Genomic DNA, 17171 nt, shown 5'->3' with positions numbered 1-17171 from the left:
GCTCCAAATTTTATGCCTATGTATCTTAAAGAAGCAATAGTCTTAATTACACCAACCCTCAGCATGGGATTTTTTTGCACATCCCGAAAGTATTTACATTAATGATCTCAAGAGCATCTGAAGATCCTTGGATAATGGCTCCTGATTTTATGTCTATATGGCTTAAAGAAGCAATAGGCTTAATTACACTGGCTCTCTCTGCAGCTGGCTCCAATACATTTACAGTCAAAGCAACCCTGGTAGAATTGCTGTTTGCTGAAATCGAAAGCTCCCTGATCGTGGCTGTAATCAGAGCCCCCAAATCACCACATGATGGGAATCTGTCCCCATTGGCAAGTTCCTGTATGGCTCATGAGTACCCAAGCAGGAATGCTACGTAACCCTCGACGTAAAATGACTGCTGCTCCGAGGAGGAGGTGTTTTTGCTTTCTTCCCAGAGCCTGATTGATAGAGTGAAGATCAACAGAAAAGAGTATGAGACACCAGAAAGAGCAGCAAAAAAAGAAAGTTGAATAGGATAAGTAACAAAGCAGAATAAAGGTGAAAGCAGGGACAGCATACTGAATTTACTACTCTCTAGTGAGGCAGGAAAACAACTGGCAGGCGGGTAACTTCCACCCAGTAGACAGAAACAGAAAAAAGTTGTTCCTGCCTTCCTAAGTAAATGGTGGCAATCACCCATCAAGATGTCCTCCACCTCAGAAGGAGAACCTTCCATTTAAACTCTTAAGCCCGTTAACATTTCCACGTGACATTCTAACTATGGCTATAAACATTTTGACACTGAACATCATTCTTTAATTATTAGATCATATAAATGGTCATGAAGCATGTTGTTCCTGTATCTGGACTTCCAAGGCTACTTACCACAGATGAAAATTAATCAGAATAGAACATAAAAGCCTCTACACAAACTTCTATGCAGCTGATTAATAATCAAGGCAACTCCATTGTGCCCAGTACTTTAAATTCAATCTGGAAAACTGTTTTTCATTTTAGGTATCAATCTCATTTCTTTAAGCTAGCACTAAATTATGATAAATTAGGCACCACATATTACCTTGAAAATCTTTTAAATTTAAAATGTAAACCTACACTAGGAATCTTAGCAGGATCATCTTCCTGCCCACAGCTTGCAATGCTTTCAAATTTCATAAAGAATTATCCTTTGTTTCAGCAAGTTCATTACGTTATTGCACAAGTGCAATAAGCACAATCACATCTCACTCCAGGGCAAAATCAGTAGGCAAAGATTCAGAAAGAAGCACTGTCAGACCTACTGACCAAGGATGCTTCTGAATTTGCTCTGTAATACCCATAGTCTACAGAATATTCTGTACAAGTATTTATACCCTGTTTCCCCGAAAATAAGATCTAATCTAAAAGACCTAGCGGTACTTTTTCATGCACCACTAGTATAAGCCCTCCCCCCAAAATAAGACCTACCTCTGATTGGTCCTTAGAGCCAAGGCCGGCCTTAGGGGTGTTCTTGTAGGGGTGTTCGTGGTCATAGAGGGCACTGGGCCAGCCGACATTCAAATCTGCAGCACACATGTACGCTGTGCTCCTATGCCACTCATCTCCCCGCCGGCAGCAATACACACTTCAGAGCTCTGCCCCTACTCGCTCAGCCTGTCAGCTCTGCCTACAATCCCAGAATCCCCCGACTTGACAGAAGCTGTGCCCTGCACTTAAGGTACGATTTAACGGGGTTCCAGGGGGGGAACTGAAATAAATGTAACATTTTTTTTGGACGTCAATATTGATGTCCAAAAATAAGCCCTAGTGCATTCTTTTTAATCTAAAATTAATTTAAGACACTGTCTTATTTTCGGGGAAACACAGTATATAGAACAGTAACAGAATTATCATGAAATTTACAAGGATTACCCAAAAAAGTGGAAAACAGATGCAGCATTATGCGCCGAACACTAGGGCATTCCAGTGCACTAAAACAACTGCATGGGGTGTATATTTATTACAGAATGTGAGATCTTTTGTGTAGCTTTTTTTCTGATAAAGGACTTACAACCACCAGTGTTTGGCTTGCAGAAACTTTATGGATGATTATTTTGTCAAATATGAGTAACATTGAACAGTTTCAATTTCACAGCAGGTATTTCTGATAGAGGTTCTTTGTTGATATCTTACTCTGAATTTTGATGTGCTTTGGCTCTCTAATGGTGAAAGGGTGCATACTCATACTCTCAGAGGCAGTTCAACAAGGCAAAGTTTTCTCTTGCAGCTTTTTGCTTTATAGTTTATTCCACACTATCCATCAGCTATCCCATTAATCAATTAAGATGCCATGAAGATATGAGCTGCAGAACAGCTGAATTCCTTCTCACTCATCTTCCGCTTTTCATGCTAATTTTCAGATTAACCTATGTTTGAATAAGATAACAGAAAAATCCAGCTGTCATAGCTGGCTCAAACTGATACTCCAGCCTCTTTGCAAACAAGTAACTGCAAACTGCAGAGCCCTCCAACACCAACACTGAATTGTGCTCTGGGAAAATTAAACTTGCCTCATTTCTTATTACTTATTCACTTGCCTTCTCAGTCATATTAAGTACAGAATTATCCCATCTACTATACCTATACCTCTGCAAGGGGGGGGGGGTCCTTTTCTCACTTATCTGCTTAAACTATTGATCATGCCAAGTGTGTGAAAGGTTAACTGTGTAGTAGACATGCAAGAACCAACTTGTTTTGAACAAACAGAACTTCTCAGGATATCTATAGTCAAGAAAAGTATAGCCTGTGATGAAAAAATTAATGATGTTCACACCAAGAAAAATTAACTAAGTGCCCATGTCCTGCCTCTTCTCCAAAGAAGTGTTTTAAGTTGCTGAACTAGTAGTTTGAAGTTGTTTTACAGATATTGGGGGCAGGGAGAATGTCTCAGTAGTTATATGATATGAATGGTAGTAAGAGAATGAAAAAATATTATTAAAGGGGAGAATAAATAACTTTACATGGCACAGAAATCCTGCCCACCTTACAAAAAATATTCATGAACAAAAGAGTTTCAATACACAAAGCCTGCAAGTTTTATAATGTCTCCATGATTCTGTGAACTACGCTTATTCATGTTTTAAAGTTACCTCTGCATCCACACAGCTGCAAATATTAAGCAGTTGATTTCTTTTTTCATTCAGGTTCTTTCAAAATAACCCACTGTATCTATTTTACAAGTTAAGTACATAGACAAAGACTACCAAACAACACGCTGCAGATCCCTTTGATAACATGCTGATTTAATTCTCTTTTATTTGGCCTAGAAATAGTAAGAACTGTTATAAAAATTGCTATTTTTGAATTTAAATATAAATATAAAGAATATAATGTCTACAAAGAAGCACCATACACAGCTTTAATGAAGTAAATTAAGCCCTCACATTAGCTGCATAAAATTAGTCTCAGTCTATATCAGAAAACTATAATTTGCCTGCCTACTCGGTAATGACTGGGGAAGGCACTGGCAAACCACCCCGTATTGAGTCTGCCATGAAAACGCTAGAGGGCGTCACCCCAAGGGTCAGACATGACCCCGTGCTTGCACAGGGGATACCTTTACCTTTACTCTTTGTACAAGTGCCTACTCTCTGTACCTTTATAAACAGCTGGTCTTTTCAATGGAAGTTCAGAACAGAAATTGTACAAAAACAGAACATACATTTCAAAGTTGACAGCTTTATTAAATGTAGGCCTTACCACTGTTTTCAAAGATTAAAAAATTCACACACGCCTCCGCAGTTTCTTTTTCATCTGATCTAGATGAGACAGTGAGTCTGGAGCCACTAACTGGTTGGACAAGGCCAACAAACTCAGTTCATATAAGATGGTGACACAGTAAGGATTCAGCCTGATCAGGGAAATGGTGTTCAGCCTGAACAGGATGGGACTGCATCTCCTGCTAAAGAAGCAAAATTGTAGATTCAGAATACTTGTACATTCAGTTTGGACTCTGTATATTCATATGACACCCAGGACAACTCCTATCCTAAAAAAAGAAAAGGGGACAGAGTCCCTGAAATTTTAAGGGGTGTTGGTGTAAATATGTGTCAGGGCATACATGTTATTAATGGCAGAAAGTGAAGAGGAACTAAAGAGCCTGTTGATGTGGGTGAAGGAGGAGAGTGCAAAAGTTGGCTTGGAACTCAACATCAAGAAAACAAATATCATGGCATCCGGCTCTCTCAATTCCTGGCAAATAAATGGGAAAGAAATGGAGATAGTGAGAGATTTTATTTTCCTGGGCTCAAAGATCACTGCAGATGGGGACTGCAGCAAAGAAATTAAAAGAAGCTTGCTCCTGGGAGGAAAGCTATGGCAAATCTAGACAGCATCCTAAAAAGCAGAGACATCACCCTGCCAACAAAAGTGCGTTTAGTCAAGGCTATGGTCTTCCCAGTTGCAATGTATGGCTGTGAAAGTTGGACCATAAGGAAGGCCGAGTGTCAAAGAATTGAGGCTTCTGAACTCTGGTGCTGGAGAAGACTCTTGCGAGTCCCTTGGACTGCAAGGCGAACAAACCGGTCAGTCCTAGAGGAGATCAGCCTGGACTGCTCCTTAGAAGGCCAGATCCTGAAGATGAAACTCAAATACTTTGGCCACCTCATGAGAAGGAAGGACTCCCTGGAGAAGAGCCTAATGCTGGGAGCAATTGAGGGCAAAAGAAGAAGGGGACGACAGAGAATGAGGTGGCTGGATGGAGTCACTGAAGCAGTAGGTGCAAACTTAAATGGACTCCGGGGAATGGTAGAGGACAGGAAGGCCTGGAGGATCATTGTCCATGGGTTCGCGATGGGTCGGACACGACTTCGCACCTAACAACAACAAATACATGCTAGGAAGTACACATTTCCCAGCGCTGATTTCACCCTCCCCAAACTGACCCACACAGGTAGGAGAGACACAGTGATACTATGCCGCCTAACCTATGTTTGATTAAGGTAACAGAAAAATCCAGCTTCGTTCCCACTTACCTCCAAACCTCAGCAGTCAGTTCTAAAGGGCACTTTCACTGTGACACTAAACTGCCAAGATCTAGAGCCAGATGAGCAAAGAGCTAAAGCTTGGCACTGCTGTACTCCTGTATTATGGGAAAGATTTCCAGTTCTTATCTCATCCCATTCTCCATTAGTCCTCAACCTGTTTTATCCCATTCTTTATACTCCCCCAATGCTCACATTTTAAAATTCAGTGAAGGAAATACTTAATTGGTTTGCTTTTTAACAATGATTGGATTTTTTTCCCTTATTACATTTTAAATCCACGGCACTGTAATGCTATTCCAGTTCTACAGGGTCTGTAAAACAGAGCTCTTCTGCCAGGTCCTTGGTTGAGGCCATGGTAATTAGATCTGGCCCCTCCCTGAATTAGCCAGGTAATTTGCTCACGCCTGTTGTGTTCCCTTTGGCACAGGTTCAAAGTCTGTGGAGCAGAGGGAGGGCATTTATCATCGTTATGGGTGGGTTATTTGGTTTGATTTTTAAAGGGGATTTTATTGTGGGCTGTTACCCACCACAAGCCACTACATAGGAGTGGAAGACTACAAATCAAATCAATGAGTCAATAAGATAAAAAGCACATTTTAAAATACATTTAAGAGGACAATTCTATACAGTTACTTTTGTCCAAGCTCATCAGTTTCAATGGGCTTAAACTCTGCATAGGACCACACTACTAAACAACTAAGAAGCCAGACAGTAAACTAAATATCTCATCAGTTAACAAGCATATACAATATTTGAGCCATGTAATGTCTACTGTCAAATTCCCTTAAGCAGTCCACCAGTTGCTTGCCTGATAAAAAGTTATTTTACTTATTGAAGAAAGAGGCAAGGAAAGTACATAAAGGTCAAATTATAGCCCAAATGGAGAAGAGAGCAGTCGGACTGATGACTGGCTGCCATAGTTTTAGCAACTAGGGATTTTCGCAGCCACAGTTGTGCCTATAGTTGTAATAATCTTAAAGTGCAGCCTCAATGGCCAAGCAGGCTCCCAAGGGTAGACAAGGCTAAGTAAATGGCATTGCCCTGATCACTCTTTACAGAAAAGCCCCAGAAGTTATACATGGCACAATATCACAGGGAAGCAGTGTCAGCAACACAGTTGGGTGAGGACTGCTGCAACCATCATTGTGCTGCAAACACATTATTTTACTGTGCAACTCTTCAGGATCCTACAACTTCCATGGGACTGGCATATTACAAATTCAGTTAATTTAGGAAAAGAAAAGACATCATATAGGCTCCATCCAGTACTTATTTCAACAGTTACAATGGGCTAGTTAATTATTTATTATCTTCAACATTTATTCACAAGTGTCTAAAGTTCTACAATTTATTTTTTGTTTATTTCCAAATTTTTAGACCACCACTCCTCGAAACACCGGCTTGTGGCAGTTTACATAAATCTAAAAAAACCCATAAAACAATAAAATTCCAATAAAGCCTAAGATCGCAGTAAAACACAACAACGGGATGAAACCACTAGACTGTATCCACCCCTGGGCCCCACATCTAACAGTCACAAATCCCCCAGGGTCCAGCAATAGATATGTCCTGGCAGCTATATGGGCCAGCACAGGGACGAAGCAGTTCTTCCTAGCCCGGCCTCAACTGAACCCCTGGCGGAACACTGAAATACCAATAATAAAGCACAGGTGATAGAAACTGGATCAAAGTAAATTCAAATGTTATTTAATTTTTAAAAGTGTAAAAAGAAAATAGACAATAGTTCTTTTGCTTTCTATAAATGTAGAGCTATATGCATCTAACAACAGCAACTGGGTTTTATTCCAGCAGTCTTCAAATACAAACCTGCTAATTTGCCTAAATACTTCCATACTGTATCTAGATGTGGAAGCACTTAAGAATGTAAAAGGATTTCGTGAGGGAAAATATCCAAACACGAACAGCAAGCATGTTCACAGTGAAGAGAGTGAGAGATTAAGCAAAACATTTATTGGCACTGACTCAAGTGAGATCCTTTCAAATTGCAATTAATTAATGATATTCACAGTAACAGCTTCTCCTCTTTGGGTCTCAAGTCAGGCCTAATTTCTTGATTTTCCATTTTAGTTTGCCACGGTGTTTTCAAAGCATTCTTTTGCAATGTTTACATGTTTAACTTTTCCGCCTCCTAGAAAAGGTCAAGCAACTCTAAGACTTTTTGCAACTACATTTCTTAATTGGTACAGTATACAGCCCACTTGAGAAATACATTTGGCAGAGTATCCTAAACTCTTGCTTGGTAAAAAAAACAAAAATGCCTCAAATACAGTGTCTTATTTATCCCTCCCTACTAGGAAGGTTTAATTTTTTCAGTATATAAAAGGTCACATTGTTTTCAGTTTCTGGTCTAAATCCAAATTTTGTCATTTTCAGTGGCCAGCATTTATATACAGTAGTGATGGCGAAGTTCAACTTATTAAGGGTTCAATGCAACCATGATAAAAATCAAGCTGAATGTGTGTTTTAAATAAAGTAAACTCACATTAAAATTATGAAGCCATCTAGTACTTGAAAAACTGGGTTATTTTCACTAAATAAGCCATATAACCTACACATTAAAGAAGCTAACTAAAAGGGAAAGCCTGATTTTTTTGATATGCACAGCTGAATAATGAAGCCAAGTGAAACAGACCAGAAATTATATACATTTTATCCCCATCCTAAACATATTTACTTGAAATAAATCCCATGGGTTTAGTGGAACTTCCTAGAATTCATAGATTAGAATTTACCCTAAACTATACAAAAACAGCTAATAAATGCACAGGAGCCCCAGAATCAACTGAGAATTACTTCATAAGTCTTAAGGAGCAGTGCAAGACCAATTTTTTAAAAAACAGCTAATTTATTTAATTTTCATTTCAGATTTGAAAATTTGGATGCCACTAGGCCTTTGCGCTTGGGATGTAATGCAACAGCCTAGGAAAAAAAGATGCAGATATGTGTCCATACACTGCATTCAAGTAATCAGGAATGGGGACTCAGTTGAGGTGCATTTTATGTCCTACTTTTTTGCCTAAAAAATAAAATCTACTCAGCCCTCTCACCGAAGCCAGCCAACATTGGTATACCATAAATTGCAATGCATAGTTTGAGTCATGACTCATTACTTATTTTTGCACAGGCATAAAATCCCAAGCTACAAGTCAGCTTAGCACCGGAAAATGTTAGTTTTAAAGATAGAGATGGAGACTCACACAGGTTTGATGCTGGCTTCTAATATCTAACACATAAAATATTTTCCAGTCTTGATATATTCTGCCCTAGCTGTTGCTCAGAACTGTAAACAATATTTCAAATTCCTAATTGACAGTATGCATTTATCCAAGAACCACTCTGGGGAAAGCAAGGAAGATGCTAAGTCCAAAGAGAAGAGCTACAGGCAAAAATACAGAACAGGATTAAGGAATGATTAACATAGATGTCAGGCAGAAAAGAGACACCATGTGAAAATTAAACAGTTGTAAGAATAAGAAGGAAAAAGTATATGGGGACTAAACTGCATCACAAGTGTGAGGTAGATAGTGAGGTGAGGGGTGATACCTCTTTATTTAGCAACACAGAATCCAGGATATGGCAGAAGAGAATGCTGCTCTAGGTTAACAGTTGAGGCAAGGGTCTGTCTTAGATTCCTATATTTTTGGCTCAAAATAAACCTCAGAGCCCAAGGGCTTCTTCCTTTGATTCTTCAAGACCCTTTTAAATCCAGTTGGCTTCAAGTTACCGAGACTAAACTCGCATGCCTAGGCTTCTCCCCAAGTGACTTACTTAGACTGAGTGAAGATCAGGCTAAGTGAGTCTGCAGGCAAAACCTAGAAGACACTGAAAGCCAAATGGACACAGCAAATGCTCCAGCTTTTCTCTCATCACCAGCTACAAGATTTCTTCTTTTTATCCTTTAGCTGGTGAATAGTGTAGCAGGTTGTCCTCTCAGCCAATAAGCTACTGTAGGTGCTACTGGATTTTTGCCTTGTTTATAATATGTTCCCACTCTTGGTGATTGGTGGCAGCAGTTTTGGCCAGCTACGAGACATACACTAAAACCAGCTGCCTATCTCTCATCAACTGATATCAATAAATATAGAAGAACCTTTACACTAGCAAGATGCTTGGCCAGGCCCACAGCTTTTCTAGAAAGCAGATATAAAAGAATTCCAGTTGCAGAGAGATTGTGCACCTGCCCATTAAGGGAGGTGGAAACTGCCCTTTGTATTCCACTGCCTGTAGCAAGCTTATCCAGTCACTTCCAGACAGGAAGCCATAGCAAACCGAAGCAGATTGGTCCAAAGAATTACTCAAGAATGAAAAGCCTCAAGTTTCATTCCAGATAGCAAAATTCTGCACCCATGTGATTCAAGCCCACCAGAAAGCTAAACATTTACGACCACCATCACCATGTCCTTTTAGCTAATTTTACTGAAATTTTTTATTTTTTATATTGTTTAAAAGTTTTAAGGTTTTATCTGCATCTTGGTCTGTGACCGTATAAATAAATTTGACTTGACTTAAATGCTGCTCTGATCTGCCTTTTGTTGTCCACAGTGCAGTAAACCAACCTCTCTCACACAGAGAAACACCCTTCAATAGTGTGACATTGTGCTTTTCTAGTTAAGCTTTTTCTTAATGTGCTCAAAGTTATGTGAACATAAGAGGTTGCCTTATACTACTGGTCTATCAAGCTCAGCACTGTCTGCTATGGCACCTACTTTCCAGGCTTCAGAAAGAGAAATGTCCCACTTCCAAGACATTTTAGGATGCCAAGGATCTGAACCCGCGGCCTTCTGTATGTGAAGTACTGAGCCAAAAAGGAAGCCAGACATGCCAGCCAGGACCTGAACTCTAGTCACAAGACTGGCAACCTTTTATGATACTCATACATTACTACTGCAGCTGTATTAAAGGTAAAGGTAAAGGTATCCCCCGTGCAAGCACCAGGTCATGACTGACCCTTGGGGTGACGCCCTCTAGCGTTTTCATGGCAGACTCAATACGGGGTGGTTTGTCAGTGCCTTCCCCAGTCATTACCGTTTACCCCCAGCAAGCTGGGTACTCATTTTACCGACCTCGGAAGGATGGAAGGCTGAGTCGACCTTGAGCCGACTGCTGGGATCGAACTCCCAACCTCATGGGCAAAGCTTTCAGACGGCTGCCTTACCACTCTGCGCCACAAGAGGCAGCTGTATTATTATACTGCAATATGAAATGTATCCCGTCTAATAATAACAGTTTCCACAGCTGCTGAATGTTCTGGATGTAGTTGCCTTTGCAATTTGCCACTTACTGCCTAAACAAGAAAATGCATTTTTTGTTACTGTTTACTGCTTTAATGTTATTTATCTGTTTTTGCAATTTTGTTAATAATTGCAAACCTTAGTTTATATTTTTTAATCAGAGAAGTAGGACACACAATATTTTCAGTAAATGAGGTTCAACTTTGCTAGCATTACCAATCATTTCTGAGATAGGGTTGCATGCTTCAGCCACCAAAGCAGCCATTCCAGCCCAAAGCAGTCAGCACCGTGGCGCGGGGGGGGGGGGGGCAGTGCTGACGCAAGAGCTCTGCACTTGCATGCGTTCGTCGACTGTTGCACTGGTGCTGGCGCTGCCTCCCCCCCTGCACCACAGCGCTTGCTGCTTCGGGCTGGAACGACCAGTTCAGTGGCCGAAACACACAGCCCAAGTCTGGGAATGATACAGGCCTCTCTCCTCCACCTTGTCCCAGTTCATTGACCCTCCCACCACACACACCCATTAGGTCAGAGGCCAAATGTATTTCTTTGGGGCCAGGGATCCTCGGTTGGTATTATTTGACCACAATGTTCTCTGAGGAATGTATTCAGAAAAGCGGTCACTCAGATACACAGAGACTGGACCACATAAGGCCTTAAAGGTGAGTACCAAAACCCTGAACCGGATCTGGAACTCAGCTGGAAGCCAATGTAGCTGCCGCAGTACTGGTCATATGTGGGCTATCCATGGTGTACATGTGAGAACCTTGGCAGCTGCATTTTCCACCAGCTGTAATTTCTGGAGCAGGGACAAGGGTAGGCGCCCACATAGAGCAAGTTAAAGAAATCAAGTCTGGAGGTGACACTGCATGGATTACAGTGCTCAGGTCAGGTATTCCGAGGCCAGGTTGTGTGCTAGTAGGTTCACTTGGCATAGATGGAAGAATGTCAGCTGTGCTACCACCATAAACTGAGCCTCCATAATACAGAGGTATCAAATATCACTCCCAGGTTTCAGGCATTGTGCCACTATAAGTTGCACCCTGTCCAGCCTGGGAAGGCACGTTTCCTGATCTGGTCCTTTCCTCCCCAGCTAGAGGACTTCCATCTTTGAAGTATTCAGTTTAAGACAGCTTGCTTTGAGCCATTCTGCCACCACCTCCTATCACTGCGCTCAAAGGAGTGTCTGGTCAACCGTCCATCAGAAGATAGAGTTTGGGAGAGAATCGCACCCCATGGCGCTCCACAAGAGAGTTCGCAGTGGTGGGATTGATCATCCCCGATCGCAACCCTCTGACCTCAACCATGGAGAACAGCGGTTACCCAATGAAGGGCAGTTCTCTGGATCCCCAAGATGGTGAGCAAGAAGCTGGCAGTCTACTTCATCAAACTCTGCTGGGAGATTGAGCAACACCAGCTCGCTGACCTGTCTAGATCCAGTTGTCACTAGAGATCATCCATCAGGGCAATCAGAGATGTCTCGAGCCCATGCCCAGGGTGGAAGCCTGACTGGAATGGATCCAGGATGGCTGCTTCTTCCAGGCATGCTAGCAGCTTGTCCACAGCCACCTTTTCAATTACCTACCTGAGAAACATAAAGTGCAAAATGGTACAGTAACTGGCTCCTGAGAATCCAGCAATGGTTTCCTCAATAGACAGCAAACCACTACCTCCTTCAGACCATCCAGGAACCCGTCAATGACGACAGGTTTATTATGTCCCAGAGCAGTCCTCCTATCTTCTCATTTTCTAAGAGCCAGAAGGGGCAGGGGTCTAGAGAACAAGTGGCTGGCCTCATTGAAGCTAGCAGCCTGTCAACATTGGCCCGTGCAAGATGTCTAAAACTGTTAAAGCACTCCTTTAAAGGAGGCCAAGGGGGTCTCAAGTTCATTTGCTATAATAAGTGTTGGTGGAAGATTGCAGTGGAATGACGAGATTTTATCCACAAAATAACTTGCAAAAGCTTCACAGCTGACATCCCACTGACTATTAATTGGACAACCTTCTTGAAGGGTGATAACAAATCAAATTACCCTAAATAATTGAGCCAGGCATGAGCTAGCGAACACAATGGAAGTGGTGTAAACTCTTGCTTAGCCTCTAACTGACATCTCATAGGCTTTCATAAACATCCTATAACATGTTCTCACTGCCCTGTTGCGGGTTTGCCTCCTACCTTACTCTAGTTGTCTCAACTCTCACTTCTTTTTGTGCAGCTCCTCATTATGCCAAGGGGCTGGCTTGGATTTAGCAGGGAGAGGACACCAGGGAGCAACTTTGTCAATGATAGTTGAATCCAATTATGCCATCAACCATGTCATAGAATCTTAGAACAATAGAGTTGGAAGGGACCTCCCGGATCATTTAGTCCAACCCCCTGCACTATGCAGGACACTCAAAACCCTTCTGCTCATCCACTGTCACCTGCCACCCCATTGAACCTTCACGGAATCAGCCTCTCTGCCAGATGGCTATCCAGCCTCTGTTTAAAAATGTCCAAAGCTGGAGAACCCACCACCTCCCGAGGAAGCCTGTTCCACTGAGAAACCGCTCTGTCAGGAAATTCTTCCGGATGTTTAGATGGAATTTCTTTTGAATTCATTTCATCCCACTGGTTCTGGTCCATCCCTCTGGGGCAAGAGGGAATAACTGCTCAATCATCTATATGGCAGACTTTTAAATACTTGAAGATGGTTATCAGATCCACTCTGAGTTGTCTCATCTCCAGGCTAAACAAGACCAAGCTACCCAACCTTTCCTCATACGTCTTGGTCTCCAAACCTCTCACCATCTTTGTTGCCCTCTTCTGGACATGCTCCAGTTTGTCTACATCCCTCTTCAACTGTGGTGCCCCAAACTGAACACAGTACTCCAAGTGAGGCCAAAACAGAGCAGAGTAAAGCGGTACCATCACCTCCCATAATCTGAAAATGATACTCCCATTTGCCTTTTTAGCCACCAAGTCACACTGCTGACTCATGTTCAAGGTATGGTCTACTAAGACTCCTAGATCCTTTTCATATATACTACTGCCAAGATAAGTCTTCCCCATCCTATATTGGTGTATATGGTTTTTCCTATCTAAATGGAGAAGTTTACAATTTCATTTTATTTAGTTTAGCCCACTTCTCAAGCCTATCAAGATCATCCTGTATTCTGATTCTGTCTTCTGTTGTGTTTGCTACCCCTCCCAGTTTAGTATCGTCTGAAAATTTAGTAAGTACTCCCTCCAATCCCTCATCCAAATAATTTATAAATATGTTGAACAACACAGGCCCCAGAACAGATCCCTGGGGCACTCCACTTGTCACTCTTCTCCAAGAGGATGCTGAACCATTAGCAAGTACCCTTTTGGTATGATCTGTCAACCAGTTATCGATCCACCTGATAGAATTAGGATCCATACTGCTTTTTACCAACTTGTCAACAAGAATATCATATGGAACCTTATCAAAAGCTTTACTCAAATCTAGATAAACTATGTCCACAGCATTCCCCTGATCCAGCAAGGTAGTCACTTTCTCGAAAAAAGAGATAAGGTTGGTCTGACATGACTTGTTCTTGCAAAACCTGATCTGAGTATTAGAAATCACAGCTCTCTATTCCAGCTGCTCAAGGACTGACTGTTTGATGATCTGTTCCAAAATTTTGCCAGCTATAGATGTCAAGTTGATGGGTTGGTAGTTACCCGGATCCTCCTTTTCCCCTTTCTTGAAGATGGGGACAACTTTTGCCCGCCTCCAATCATCTGGCACCTCACCTGTTCTCCAAGAAGTGTCAAAAATAATGGACAGAGGTTCAGAGATGACAACTGCAAGTTCTTTTATTACCCTTGGAAGCAGTTCATCTGGCCCAGAAGACTTTGTTTCATTTAAAGAAACTAGGTGTTTATAGACTGCCCCCATAGTCATCTAACAAGTTGCCAGAGGCTGCAGGTCCTGCAGAGCATTCAGTAATCTCCCAGGATCCATAAGTCTCCCCGGGCAAGCAAACAAAAATCTATCCCCCACCTTTATGGGGGAAATGGGGAATCCATAGTCTGGCCTTTTGCATCCATCCTACAGCAACAGCAAAAAAAAAAGCCATTTGATTGATTCCCTGTCCCTTCTGGCATGCTGGCTTTCAACATAATTACATAAAAACATATATAATACATAAAAACATACACAATTTAAAATACCACCATAACAACAATCGTAACAACTGTGTAGGCAAACCTCAGAGCATTTGTTTTCAGATGGGGGTATCCATGTAGAGGGAGCCCAAATGGTGTTATCCAAAGCTATCCTGATGTTCATTGGCCCCAACCAAATGCCTGGCAGAAGACTGCCATCTTACAGGCCCTATGGAAATGACTCAGTTCCATCAGGGCCCTTAGCTCTTTCGGGAGCTCATTCCACCACGTTGGGACCATTGTCCCATGAGACTATAAATAATTTTGTTATTCTAGCAAGGAACTAGCCAATCTTCATCTTCATGCTGCATATTTACTACAATATTGTTTACTAAATTACTACTCAATTATTCTTATGATTTTTGTTCCATTGTCAGAGGAAATGTGCAAGCGCAAGGAAGTTCACTTCCTTATCCATGGTTCCTCTATATATTTGTGAAATAGTCTGGGGGGTGGAATGGCCCAGGGTGTCTGAGTTGGAATGGGGCTAATGCCCCTACAGCTCCCACCCTCCCTCCCTGGACACTATCCACGTTCCTCTCAGCTGCACCAGACACAGAGAGAGACACACAGAGCCCTGCCACACTGAACACGAACCCTCATTCCGTCCTATTGCTCCTGCTGCTGCGAGGGAGGCAGAGAGAGATACAGAGAGAGCTGCCCCAAGCTGCTGATCAGCCCTGCTTCCCTTCTAAGAACAAGCCCTCATTACCTGCTATGGCTCCTGCTGCCACAGAGAGACACGGACAGCCGCCCCTGCTGCGACGGAGGGAAAGAGAGACAGACAGAAAGAGCTGCCCCAAACTGTACACCAGCCCTCCTTCCCTCCTACAACCAGCCCTGATTACCTGCTAGGTCTCCTGCTGTGAGGCACACCGCGAGACACGCAGCAAGAGGGGGAGAGACACACACACACAGAGAGTGATCTGCACCTCCCGGTGTCCCCTGGGTCCTAGCACCCACTGCATTCCTGGTTGCAATGGACTTTCTTTCTTGAATAACATTTACTGATCTTAAAGGTGCCACTGGACTCAAACTTTGTTCTGCTGCTTCATACCAACATGGCTACCCACCTGAATCTATCTTCAAAGAAACAGTCACCATGATCTCATCACTTTGGTTAGTTAATCATCCTGGCACATAAAAATAGCGTCTCCTGGAGATATCCTGAAAGTCTGGACTGCCAGGTTTTCATCTCACATTGCAACATACACTATGAACTACTTAAACCATCCATTCTCAGAATGCTCTAAGAATAGGTCTGTAATAGGTCTCAAAACTGAAACAGCTATAGGCATTAGAAGACTTGTTAAAAAAATTCTTTAGCTTCTGACCTTTTCTGCTTGCTTGACTTACTCTTGATTTTCTTGGCAGTCAATCCACAAGCACTGGAATCAGTTTGGACATGGCTCTTCCGCATGTCTGCCTCCTTCTGAATTTTCACAGCTGTGGAGTCAAATTCTACACGTGCCTTCAATAACAAGGTTTTTCAAGGAAGGGTAACATCAGTGGGGCCACAGAACCCCCTTTTTATCTTTTGTGCCTGCTTATATTGATATATTAATATACCATTGCAATTACAGCTTTAGCAGGTTCTTTCAGTTCCTAGCTTTGATTTTGGGGAGAAAAAAATGTTAGCACCTTTCCCTGTAAAGATATAAAGAAAAAGGGAAAAGGCTACAGATTTCCTTTTTTTTTAAAAAAAAGAGAGAAAGCTGGGAATCCAGAGGACCTACTAAACCTATATTGCTATAATAGTATTTGATATATTTATGTTCTAGTTGTTTTTTTAAAAAAAATCATAAACAAAACCTGGGGGGAGTGGATGATAGTGACAGTTCCTTAATCAAAAAGTGGACTGGAGTTTGATGGAAGTGGGCTAGACAAAAAAAACTAACAGAAACATTATGCACAAGGAAAAAGTTGACTCAAAATTTTCTTACAGAAAAAGACTGGGGTAAAATGGGGGAGGGGGAGGGATCTCAAAAGATTTGGCGGGGAGGACAGGAAAACAACCTGAAAAGAAGCCAAAATTAAAGGTACAAAAAGCAAGAGGAAATCAGAGGATAAACTGAAGCAGTATGGGGCCAAAACTTATGGGGAGGACCCATAAGGAAAAGCCCCTGATGCATTTAGAACCTTTCAAAAAGGCAGAGATTTAACTAAGGCTGGCAGTTGTCTTTCAAGCCACATTATTTACCTCACAAAGGAAGACTATCAGAACAATTAAGGGATATAGGTGCCTTCTGTGCCTACTGGTAACTGATTTATTCATCACTATTCTGCATCAACTGACCTCTCTCACACTCTAACAACAATGAGACTCTATAATCATATCATGTACTGTAATAGTCTCTTGCCTTTTCAGGGGTTGTATAGAATCATGTAGAGGCATTCAATAATTGTTTATTAAGAACCTGAAGTTATTTGTCTTCAGAGATTCCAATTTGCAAGAAGAATCTTGACCATCAATCAAAATTAAATCCCTGCCACACAACCCTACTGAAATGTTACCTTCTGTAGTTTAATTTCAGCCTCAATAAGGCTGAAATATAAAACACATAAAATATCATGGAGGACAAGATTCCACCAACACATTTATTTGAAATGCCCAATTATAATAGCATTTAGTTCTATTAAACATCTGCATCTTTTTATATCAGTAATATGACATATCTCTTTTTATATCACTAATCCAACATTCAGTCTAAATTAGCCCCCATCTAACACCAAAGAGGCAGTTGC

The 17171-nt window shown here is 41.7% G+C and overlaps 1 protein-coding gene across 2 annotated transcripts in view; it reads right to left on the bottom strand.

Annotated features, from left to right (window-relative positions):
- Window positions 1-17171, bottom strand: part of FRS2 (fibroblast growth factor receptor substrate 2) — a 67872-nt gene that overhangs the window by 47705 nt on the left and 2996 nt on the right. Inside the window, exon 1 of one of the 2 annotated variants that reach the window (XM_077338784.1) lies at window positions 12429-12447. The exons of the other annotated variant lie outside the window; for it this stretch is intronic. The gene's annotated coding sequence lies outside the window, so the exon portion shown is untranslated. Of the gene's footprint in view, window positions 1-12428; window positions 12448-17171 lie in introns of those variants that run through there. 2 annotated transcript variants of the gene reach the window in all.

Source organism: Paroedura picta, chromosome 5 (genome assembly GCF_049243985.1).
Source record: "Paroedura picta isolate Pp20150507F chromosome 5, Ppicta_v3.0, whole genome shotgun sequence".
Lineage (NCBI taxonomy): Eukaryota > Metazoa > Chordata > Lepidosauria > Squamata > Gekkonidae > Paroedura > Paroedura picta.
The sequence above is the reverse complement of the archived record's forward strand: the minus strand, read 5'-3'. Positions and strand labels throughout refer to the sequence as shown.